At 40.4% G+C, this 12600-nt stretch overlaps 1 protein-coding gene across 13 annotated transcripts in view; it reads right to left on the reverse strand.

The window, feature by feature from the left end:
* Positions 1-10255, reverse strand: part of IRAG1 (inositol 1,4,5-triphosphate receptor associated 1) — a 137226-nt gene extending 126971 nt beyond the window's left edge. For 5 of the 13 annotated variants that reach the window (XM_078853199.1, XM_078853198.1, XM_078853197.1 and 2 more), the window contains exon 1: positions 9822-10253. The gene's annotated coding sequence lies outside the window, so the exon portion shown is untranslated. The other 8 variants (XM_078853203.1, XM_078853206.1, XM_078853202.1 and 5 more) reach the window with 5 other exon arrangements.
* Between the last annotated feature and the right edge of the window lie 2345 nt (positions 10256-12600).

A 12600-nucleotide genomic window follows, 5' to 3' on the forward strand; every position in this document is an offset into this window, starting at 1 on the left:
TGCAGAATGGCTGTTGAGTGTGCTTTTGCCCATTTAAAGGCACATTGGCACTGCCTATATGGAGGCTGGACCTGGCTGATGACAATATTCCTATGCTTATAGTCGCGTGCTGTACGCTCCGTAATATTGTGAAGGGACAGGTGAAATCTTCACTCAGGGCTGGACCACTGAGGCTCAGTGTCTGGAGGCTGAATTTGAACAGCCAGAAACCAGGGCTTTTAGAGGGGCACAGCATGGAGCCATAAGGACCAGGGATGCCTTGAGGCAGCAATTTGAAGCTGAAAGCCACTAAAGTTTGTTGCTGTGCTCGGGAGTGCAGTGCTTGTAATGCTAGGAGGTGATTGTGATTGGTGCAGATGATGCACCATGAAGGTGTAAGGAAATTGCCTGTTGCTTTGCAGGGCTCTGTTTGCTTTCAATTAATGGAATAAAGATTGCTTTCAAACCAACACAATTCTTTTATTAAAAAACAACAACTGGAGGAGAGAGACAAACAAACAAAAAAATACATCAGCACTGAGAGGGATGGGAGAAGGGACAAGGTGGGGTCCCGGGACGGTTAAAGATTTGTGTATGTCCAGGTATCATATCCAACCTTCTCCTTTGGAGTACAGTGCAGCGGGTAACCAAGCCTGCTTTCTGCAACCCTCCTGCCCACATCAACTTGCTTCAGCAATTCCCAAAAATCAAAGCCACTTACCAGGGGCCTCCTCTCCTGTTTGCACTTTGCCAAGATCCGACATCTGTGACTGGCTCGCCCCCTTCAGGGTAGAAAAGAGCTCCTGGCTGCATGTTTCTCTGACCTCCGAGTTGTCCTCGGCCTCTGGGTCCTCCCACTCCCCCAAGATTTCCTCCTCCTGGCTCCATTCTTGACTGGCACGCAAGCCACCAAAGTATCCACAAGTGGCCTTCGCAGTGGAGGTGGGGTCATCGCCGAGTATTGCGTCCAGCTCTTTGTAGAGCTGGCACCTCTTCGTAGAGCTGGCAGCTCGTGAGCACAAAACCGGAGCAGCTGTTTGCCTCCCGCGCTTTTGGTAGGCGTTCCTTCACTTTGACCCTGCAGAAGTGTGTCTCGGTCATGGCCCCTTTTTTTATGCATCATGAAATCTGTCCATTGGTATTGTAATTCCTACGGCTGGAGCGCAGCTTGGACTGGACAGCTTCCTTTCCCCCAAATGCTGATGAGGGCCAGCAGCTTGGCACTGCTCCAAGCAGGGGATCGCCTGGTATGTGGAGCAGGCATGGTCACCTGGAAAGATGCGATGAGACCACTGCAAGTGTCACCGAGCAAACAGGAAGGGGACTTTCAAAATGTATGGGGTGGGGATGACTGTTGGTCACTTGACATCAGGGCAGTAGAGTTCAAACCGATGAAAAGAGAGGTGAGAACAGGCATTGTGGTACACCTCCTGGAGGCCAATCACAGCGCTATAATTGACCAGGGTGTCTACACTGGCACCGAGGCACTGTACCCCCAGCACAGTAAACTCTATGCCTCTCGTTGGGGTGGTTTTTGTTTTTGTTTTTTTAAAACAGTGCTGTAATTGTGCAGTTTCTGCGCACAAAGTGGCTTGGCAGTGTGTACACCTCGGGAGTTACAGCGCAGAAAGCTGCTTTACTCCACAGAAACTTGCCAGTGTAGGCAAGGCCTAAGACTGTATATTTTGCAATACTGCTGTAAGCCTGTGATTAGAGAAGCAGTTAATTGCAATACCCTAACCAGCCTGACGCTGGTACAAGTTTGCCAGGTCTTGGCATGGCTGATAAGACTGTGTGCTGTGCCTGTGTTTTTCGAGCAGTGGGAGGAATGGACTTTAACAACAACTCCAGCCCATTTGAACTAGCTTCTTTTCTCCCCACAAAAAGGACAATTACCATCTTTAACATCACCTAAAAGAGAGTGTCAAATAAGGGGGTTTTCCTTCTAAAAACTCTCTCCAGCTAAAGGGAAGGGGAGCAAGGGGCGATGCTAAAATGAAATCCTTACTTAATACATTTCAAATGCTTTAACTGTTTTTCCTTCTTTTCTGTATCTTTAATACAAGGTTAAAAGGATTTTTAATGGTGTGTTTGCCACAGTGCTAAGCAAGCTAAGGTCTTCATGGACCAAACACGGAACCTTGTTTAACGCTGGACAGTTAAGGTCACGATTCTTTGGACCCACATATTCTATCTAAATAAATACAACAGATCTGTGTTTGCCCATAAGCCAGAGAATACTGTAGCACCTACAAGATCAATTTTATCAGGAGTTCAATCAGTAGATTGAACCTTGAATAGAAGTATTCTTGTTCAGTACTTGGCAACTTTAAGAACTCAGACTGACAACTCTGATGCATTCTTATTACCATATCTCTCAACTGTACTTCATCAAAAGGTACCTTACTCAAATTTATCTTTGTCCTTTAATGTATCTGTGTGCTGCAGACTTTGGACACCACACTTTAGCTAAACAGCACATATTGGGATATAATCTGGTACTCTGGAGTGGTCTTTGAAGAATCATCATTAGTGGTCAAGTAAGAGACACAATGGAGGGTGATGACAGTCACTACACACTTATCCAGTACTTTGCATACTGCTCCCCCAGATAGATAAAGCTTGTCCTGACTTTCTCTGACTTACTTTCATCTAATATGTTGCTCAATGGAAGAAACAACAGGAGCAAGTCCTACAGAGCTGACAATTCTACACCAAGCATTTCATCACAGTTCCCAGTATAACTCTTAGGATTTGCATGTTTAATTCCTCATGCATCATGAAAATTCCTCCTAATTCTCCCATGAGAAATAGGATTTACTGCCCTTCTCAGAAGCAGCTGGAAGATCAGCCAACCCAAACCCACAGACCTTGAGGCATTCACAACTTTCACCCACTTCCCTCCCTCCCACCTTTTCATAGCATGGTTACAGAGTTTGGGGCAGACAGGGAACCCACACAGGTTACTGTAAAAATGCATGCAATGACTTGCAATATTTTGTTCCATGGGGTAGGGGGAATTGTGGAGAATGGCTGACATCTCCATCCCCTCCCTATCAATACAAATCCTGAAAAAGGGTTTCCATTAAATCAGGAAAGAGGAGAATGCTACATTCCCTTCCATATGTCCTCCCCAGCTAGGGTCTGTGGGTTTAGGCTGCCTTTTGCTTACCAGAGAGGAGCATAGGGCACCTGAAACTATATAAGGGAGCTCTGTCCTAATACACTGACTGCCTTCATCTCCTAGGTCCAACAAGTTTCCTGTCCCAGAAAGGACTGGCAATGAGCTGTGTCAATTCTTACATCATTTTGAGAATTTTATTGCCATAGCAACTGTGTGTAGGCATTTAAACATAGCAACAGACTTTTTATAGAACTTTCTTGGTTGTCAAAGTCACATATTCTTTTATTTTCTTAGCAGATGCTCACAGATAAATATAAAAAGATGATAGTACAGTATCTAACCTACAGGGGAGAAAAAACCTCTTGTAACTGCATGACATATTTGTGTAATCTTTGAAGTATATAAACTGGCAGTGCACATTGTGAATTTCTGTACATTTTTATGGATCATTGGAGCAGAAGTTAAAAGTCAGGGTACATGAGTACTGTATCTATAGGTAATAGTTAAAGTAACAAGATATGGTTAATAAAAGCAAAAGTTATTAAGCTTAAAGGTCCAGCTATAATGAATTTTAGAAAGAGGAAGGATATTCTATAAACTCTGACATTTAGTTTTGAAACGGTAGGAGTGTCTTCCTCTTTCGTAAGAGAAGGGGTACTACTTTAATATCTTTTGGGGTAGGTGGGTGCGGAAGTGGCTGTACCCTCCCTTCTCAGTGGCAATGAAAATTAATTGGAGCAGACCCTTAGCTGATGTCAATTGGCATAGCTCTACTGATTTCAATGGAGCTACACTGATTTACAAGATTTTCCCTACTGTATCTTAAGGACCAAACTGCATCTCATCATTTACCCTTCTACAATAAAAAAAAGTTACTCATCTTTGGTATGGTATTTTTCTTTCTGGTTCTCAGATACAGTGTCATTTTTGCTACTGGTCAGTGAAAAAAATACTGCAGTTTAATATAATGCAACTTCTGAACCCATTCCAACACAGGGAAATATCATGACGCATAATTACAGATTTCCTGAGAAATCCTGTGGTATTATTCATCTTTCTGTTATGATTTTATGTCAGCCTTGTATAGACTAGGGTCGTTGATGTTTGCCATTTTACTGACAAACACCATTCTAGATCCATTAAACAGGAAATGTAAAAGGCTTTTAAAAAAAGTCAAATTCAACAGGAAATGTCAAAAGCATCTTACAAGTGCAAGGTTTTTAATATTTCAGCAAGTCCTTCCCATCAGTGTACAGTATTTGAATTTCAGAAAAAAACATTTTAGTGCAATGCTGTATTCAAAAAGTTCCCAACAGTTCACAAAAGTTTAGCACAGAGGTGTGATATGTACAACTCACATAATACATCCCATTATGTCCATGGTAAGTCTTCCCACCACACAATGATTACTCTTTTGTTGCCATGCTTACTTAGTACTGCTGGAAATAGGTACAATATCAGTGGTCTGTGACTGAGACAGTACAAGTTCCAAAATTCCCAGCATGCCATGTTGAGTGTACCCTATATCCAAGGATTAGCATTTGACAAATCAAAACATGCAACTATTTCATTTTCCTCATTCTGCTTTATTGACCACTGTTATTTTAAGACTTAAATCTACCTCCATCTAAAACAGCAGGAAAAACAATTATGACAACTATCATTCCAGAGAGCATTATCTGCAGCGAGTTTGTTAAAATGTAATCACCATTCAGAAGTGTCAAGATGATGGGCACTAGTAGAGCTATTATGTGGGGAAGCTTCCATTAAGAACAGTATTTATCCCAGTGCAGAGGATCTGCACAAGAAAGGCCTTATGCCCCAATTAAAACCATAACATGGGGCCTAAACATTGTATAGACCTTGTGCAGGCCTTCTGCAGTAATATAATTTTCACCATCTATACTTCTTGCCACTAGATTTAGCTGCAACCAGCCACATCATGCCATTTTCATGAGTCCTGAAGTTAACTACATTCATTCACCCTTGAAAAAGAAAAAGAAAAGCAGTACAGTGGCTAAAATGTCTTCAGCTCTTGTCAAATAAGTCAAGGCCGTGTGTGTATTTTTATACTTTGTGAAAATATTTCCCTTCCCCCTCCACAAATTCTTCTTTGAGTTATGGTTGAACATTTTATTTTTAATTTCTGTGTACAGCAGTTAGGGCACAGTTCACCATTACTGAACATGCTGCTAAATTTCCCAAACAGGAAATGTTAATAATTTATGTCTCTCATTTTATGCTACCCTGCTGAGTACACTCCACTGTCCCAGTTAGCCTGTATCACAAGTCAAAAGAAACTGCTAGAACACTCAGAAAAGGGAACCAGTTTGCTTTTTCATTGCAGGGTTTGTTTTTTAAGATTTGAAACAGATGCCACTCTACATACCCTGCTATTCATTGGTGCAAGGGTACAAAGCAAGATGGGTGAAAAACCTCTTTGTTCTTGGCCAAATTCACAGATTTCAGACTCTTATTTCCTCTGTACTGTCATAACCTTCCTTTGTGGTACTCACTGAGGGCTTGCTGCTGCTCCATTGAAGACAACAGCAGTTTTGCTGTTGCATTCAGTAGTATAGGATTGGAGCCACAGACTCCCATGTATAATGTCAGCATTGCAGAACACTTTGCATCATTACATAATCCCTAACAACTTTATTTTTATGACAAGCCCCAACCCAAAGCATACACTCTTGTCCTCCTAGACACAGGAGTACAAAACACACTGCAAGTACAAAACACATATTTCAGTCTGCAAGCTTTGCAACCAATGAAACTAACTACATGAATTCTCGAAGAACGACAGCCTCTTTATGACTGGATATGTAAATACTCAAGACTCCTATTAACTGAAGAAGAACAACAAGGATCTGGCCAAACGGACTCCATTGGATGTTATGACACAAGGATAACAGTCAAAAACCATATTCCCTCTTCACTTGCAGGAGGAGTATTTCGTATGCATGTAATTTGGATGAATATGTCACGTAATGTGGTTCTACCATGTAACTTTCTGCACTGACAAGCCACAACAGGACATGCATTTGTATGTTACTGGTGAACTGAGAGGTATAAAATCTTTGGACCTTGTGCCTACAGCCCCCTCCCCCCCCCCCAAGAAATGCACAAATAGCCCACTGACACATATACTGGCATGCTTTATTCATCTTATTACATTTCAATTTTTATTTCTTTAAATAAAATGTCAATCTTTTGGGGGGTCGGGAGTTATAAAATCTATCATTCTACAATGGAAAGACTTCACAGGAGAAAGGTAAGATAAATCAGTAGAGAAAGAACCCTGGCTGCCTCACTCTACTGCAGGAAGAGATTTTATCTATTTGTGGTCCTGGATTAACCAAAACCAAATCCTGTCAGACCTCTGCCCCCCCAGTTATATCCTTTCCCTGACAGACACTTATTCTCACCTGAACTGGATTGTCCTCTTCTCTTCACATGTCAAGATCTTCCTCCCTTCTGCCACAGAAATGAACCCTGCTCCTCAGGAGCAGGCTGTCGAATGGAAGCAACTCAGGCAATATTTCAAAGCTCTGCATTCATCATTATAGTTCCCCTTAATTTATCAAATGCATATGTGCATAATTAATATAATTAACAGACACTATCACTGGTTCCTGGACCTCTCTCCACTCATAAACCCCCATCACTGATACCTAGCTTCCAAACAGTCTCTCTCAGACCCACTTCCACAAGGCAGCAGATGTGAAGGCACCAGCAGGAAATCCCCATAGAGGGCCTGAAGGTCAGGACAGGGGAAGGAAGCTGCGAGATTCCTCTTTCTTTCTGTCCCACAAATCTAAGGAAGAGGCAGCCAGCCACCAGGTGCCTAGTCTCTCTCTCTCCCCCCCTCAAAAAGGCTATGGATGTACTTTCCTTTGCCTGGAACTGCAGCAGGTTCTCTTTCTTACTCACATGCCTGAAACCAGGAGTGGGCAGAGAGCAGTGATGAAAGGTGGTTGCAGCCCTTGACTATCTGAACCAACTGATCAGGGCCCAACTTGCTCTGCTTTTCTAAGCACTCTGATACTATAGTGGTGGGCAGCATATAAGTTCCTAGACAGATGTATAAGACAGATAGATGGAATGAAGTTTTAGTGGACAGGCAGATTAAGATATAGCCTTATACTGTATTTTCTCACTCAGCCCCTGCTCTCTGTCAGCAGCTGCTGCGTTAGCAGAGACACCGTCTCTGGGAATCTGGGGCTAAAGGGGTACCACACAACCTTCTTATGTAAAGGACATGACCCTAGAAAGTACATGCTACCAGCTCCCTAATTCCCATTTCCACTAGCTGCCAGCTGGTTCAGGTGTTCTGCAGTATTAGCTGAAAAGTGACTAATATTAGCAGGTTGGCAAGAGGCAGAGAGTCCAGTAGCCCCAACCCTTGGCACCAGTTGCCTCCTGCAGTGACAGCATACTGGATCACTTTCTCTCCCCAACCCCCTCAAATCCCTTGGATCAATGGATCCAGCCACTAAGTAGCCATTGGTCCCCACTCTGCTTGGTGCCTGGATCCATGGACTGTGACTTAGGCTATCACTGACCCCTAATAAAAAAAATAAATAATTTTTTAAAATGGACGAAATGAAAGGTAATGAGAGATAAAGATGCATGCAGACACAACAGAGTTCTAGGAAGTTTCCTAAAAGGGATATTATCAGCGCCTATAAGTTAGCGATAAAAGCGATTAAATAAAGTGGTAAGTTTAGCTACTATATCACAGTCCGCAATTAAAAACAATTATTGTGAATACAGATCCATAGCCTTATGTATCAGTGCATGAATGCTACCTGTATTTTTTTTATACTAAGTATGATTGTTTTTAATTATAGAGTTATAACAACTACAACTCTGGGCATTACATTATATATTCTTTCTTTCTTGATTTACAGTTTATCTAATAACACAACAATTGACAAGTTGCTATGAAATGCGATATTAACAAAAGATATCTCTGCCCTAGGGGCAAGCATGAGAAGATGTTTAAACTGAAAGATGGAAGTTAGTCCAGTCTACATATGAAGTTATAAATAAAATATGCAATGATCCAAATTTCTTCTATGTATGATCAACAACTGTGAATCATCATGCACACCGAAAGGACATAGATAATGCTACAAGTGAAGATACATGCAAGTCCAATAGATCAGAATAAGGCCCTTCGATACTGGAATATTTTGAAAATTGGAGTTCCCTAAAATACGTCATTTACTTTTTCTAATGTATAGAATTGTTTCTTACTTTGTGTCACTCACAATATTCAGCTGCATTTTGCAGGCTGTATTTTGTCATTTCCATTCACCTAGGTGGCCTAATTATAAAACCTAATAAATGTATTAATTTACATTTCCAGGAGATTTATTATTAGGGTACTAATAGATACAAGGTCAACATTATCAATGATTTAAAAAATAGCCACTAATGAAAGACTCAAATTTCAGAGAAAAATAGAAGTGAAGTAAATCATAATGTTTGTTACTGGATCTGAATGTTAAAGCAATTAAGAAATGTTTGCCAGATTCTCTTGAAACTAGATATAGTGAGCTTTCACTTACAGTATACACAACACCTACCAATGTCAAACATAAATGAGGTAACTATTTGCAGGAACTCTGTCTTTATCCAAAACAAAAATGCTTCTTCTAAACAGCATGAAGCATAAACTAATGTAGCTGTCTATTCTCTCCATGTGTACTCAGTTGCACAGGAATTTTTCACCAGTGGTAACCAGGCAATTTTTTAAAAGCTTGAAATCTAACTCACTAATGAACATTTATATTATTAACATGATTGCTGGCCTCAACTTTCATGACCTTGATCTGAATTCTCATTTACATATTATTCCAACATATTACGTTTACATATTTCTATCTGAAAAAATGCTTAACATACATATTTTAATCACAACAACAAAAAGTATTTTTAAAATTTTAATTTACCAAGGAAATGTAACTATCAATAGCTTCAGCACAAACTGAAATTTGAAATATCAGAAACATCAAATATTGTTTTTTTAAAAATATTTACTTAGAATTTTAATATACTTTAATTTGCTGAGTGGGGGAGGCTATTTTTAATAGATATTGAAGAATTACAACAGCTAAGTTAGTTGTAACTTATCAGCATTCATTTACCCTTACCGGCATTAAAAGCAAACATGTACTAAGTAAAGAAATGGTTCCAGATAAGTCTTGTAAAAGACAGGTTCCAGAGACAAGTAGGTAATCCATCAAAATGAGCAACTCTGGTGCATACACTGTTAAAAGAGTGCATGCAAGGAAGAAGACCATACAACTGTGTGCTAAATATAATGAGCTCATTTTAAACATATTTGTCTATAAACATTTCAGGGTACTAACTAATTATCTCAGACAGCACAATACAGTTACCGACGATTCTGAATCAGGGTTGCATTTTATTACTGATTACCTACCTTTCTTTAGCAAACTTCTATCTAACCAGCAAAGACTTCTTTACCAAAAGACTTTTCTGTTCCCAAAACAGTATGCAAGAAGAACGGGTCTTGCTACACCCATTTTTTTTTTTTTTAGACAGTCAATTTAATGGGAAAAAAAATCTATCCAAGTTAGTTAAGTATCACAACAATGAGGTACTGTACCTTTAAGGAGGAAAAATGGTTCCGTTCTGGTTCACAGATGAAGGAGACAGCTTATTCTTGGTTACATAGATTACTTACCTAAAACTGAGTTATTCCTCTTTTTCCCCTCAGGCGAGCCTCTCTCTCACTCTTGGGAGCTTTTACCATTTAAGGTCAATGTTACATCTGGCTCTATTAACTAAGCTGAAGCAGTTTCTAACTCAGAGACCCAAGACAGTCAGCAGACTAACATTAGAAGAGAGTTTCAATTTAAAGTAACTCTTCAGAAAGCCCCTTTCTTCTGACTCCGAGAGAGTGGTAGAATAAAAGGCTTTCCCAATTCTGGCTTAAGCCTCTGAGAGCAAAAAGACGCAGATACCCCATTAGCATTCTCTGAGTTCACTGCATGTGAGGATCTACTTACTCATTTCTGAATAACTGATTAAAATGGGCAAGTGGGAAGAACAGAAGAAATACGATTTTCATCGTAATGTGTTAACCCTTACTATGAAATTGTACAGAAATAAATGTAATTATTTGGAGAAGTTTTTCCTTTGGTTGGTCAGAGGCAGCCTAAATTAAATGACCCCTCAAAAGGCATGTGAACTTGTAAAGAACATTGGCCTTTTTCCAGTATTGGGCCCTATTCTCCTCTCACATAGTATGAGTAACTCCCATTAAAGTCAAGGGGGATTGCTCACATCCTGCAGGGGGAGAATTCTGCCATTACAAGATAATAAATGGTTTCTTCTCATATATAAACACTGAAAAGAATTAAGATTTAAAAATCCTAACTCTGATCGCCCACAGCTTTTCCTCCAACTGTTGAGTCCCTAATTTTTATTTTTATTACAGTAGCACCCAGATCTGGACCCCATTATACGAGGTGCTATACAAAAATAAAATGGGGGCAAGATGCAAAGAACACAACAGAGGAGCAGGTGGTGAGTGGGGAGATAAGTGTGACAGAAATAACAGCACAAGATTGTACATACTAGCTTGATGTAAAAATTGAAAACTGTATAATTGGAGTTGGTTTAAGTGAACAAGATATAATAATGAATCACTATTAGGCCACCTTCCTAGCCATTATCATGCAGCAGATGACCATGAGCATCATGGGAGAAGTGGTTCATAAAGAAGGGATTTGAAGGAAGACAAGGGCCTTTGTGAATTTTCCCCATGCTGTCTTCTGGCTTTTCTGACCCTGTCCATATCCAAAGCCCCTATAAACATCTCATTACAAATCCACTAGGTCATCCAATACATCCCTTGCTAGTGTATGTTTCTTATGGTACAGTAGTTTTCAACCTTTTCCATACTGGGACTTCCTGTCCACACAGGACCTTCGTCCCATTTAGCAATATGAGAAGGGGAGTGTGGTTGTGAGCCCCTGACATTTGTTGAGCAATGACCCCCAGGATGAGAACATATGCTATAGTACATTCTACAACGCTTGTAAGTTAGACTAAATTAGTCAAGTGATGAGGCTTCCCACCAGGGGCGTTGAAACAGTTTTTATAGTGGGGGTGCTGTAAGCTATTAAACAAAACTGCAAACCCTGTATATGATGGAAACCACTTCAAGCCGGGGGGTGTTCCTGCACCCCCAGCACCGCTAGTTCCAGCACCCCTGCTTCCTGAGACTATTCCCTAATATTTAGCCTAAGCTTATATTTGATTAATTTCATACCACTCCATTGCCATCCTCAGAATAAAGTCACTCTATAAGTACAATGTACTGTTAATTACTCCTAATTATATCCCGTCAACCATATCAAATTATTTCTCTCCCTCCTTACTGTTCACATCCTTTAGTTACTTAATTTTTAAACATTCAAAAACATTTTCCTTGGAATAAAAAAAAAAATATCCAGGCCTAGTTTGTGCTATGGCAGTCCTGGACTTTTCAGTGGACATTCTGTTAGTCTGTATCTCAGAGACATTTTCTGGTTAATACTATGTTGATTTAGGGCAAAATTTCTACACCTGCTCAATAGTCCTCTGAAAGACATAAAACATATCGGGCCAGTCACTGTATCACTGTTCTAGCTCTGGTCTTTGAGCCTGACCCAAAGTTCATTGAAGTTAATGGGAGTTTTTCCATTGACTTCAACAGGCTTTGGATTAGGCCCTAAATCCTTTGGGCTCCTGGATGGCTCTCAGCCAATCTTTTCTTGCTCTCCCTTGGATAACTATTTTGTTACCCAAAAATGCAAGTGAGGCATGGTGTTGTGTTCTCCAGAAACATAATTTTACATACAGGTTTTCTTCAAGGAACAGTGATACTGGCCACTTTTGGAATATTTGAGGGGAGATTCTGATCACACCCAGCAACCTGGTGAACCTGTTATGTCTTATCTCTCTGGATTACTCTACTCAGAATGTTCTCATAGTAGCCTTCTCAGCAGCAATAATGTCATTAACACTAATGTATTCTCCATTAATATCACCAAATGCTTCATTATTCTTATTCTGAAATATTTCATTGGCTTGTTCAGTGCTTCTTCATGTGTGGGGCCTGATGTGCAAGTGGGTCATTATGTGCTCATTCCAATTGGTGCCCTGGAAGGTAAGGATTCAGTGTCCCATGACTCTGCCATTATGCACATTTGCAGTGTGACCAAGTGCAGCAGGTTTAAACAAAACAAAAAGCTAAAAAACAGGTACTTTTTTATAAAGTCCATGGTCCTCAATTCAAGATCTGTGTGCCTTATGAGGAGATGGAGCATGAACACTGATAGCTCACATTTCATCCCAATGTAAGGTGCCTATAGAGAGGAAAAGCTTAGAGCCAACTGTCTGAATTTAGAAACAAGGGTGAAATCCTGGCTCTAGAGTATGTCAATGTGAGTTGCTCCACAGACCTCAGTAGACCC

The sequence above is a fragment of the Lepidochelys kempii genome, chromosome 6, assembly GCF_965140285.1.
Source record: "Lepidochelys kempii isolate rLepKem1 chromosome 6, rLepKem1.hap1, whole genome shotgun sequence".
Lineage (NCBI taxonomy): Eukaryota > Metazoa > Chordata > Testudines > Cheloniidae > Lepidochelys > Lepidochelys kempii.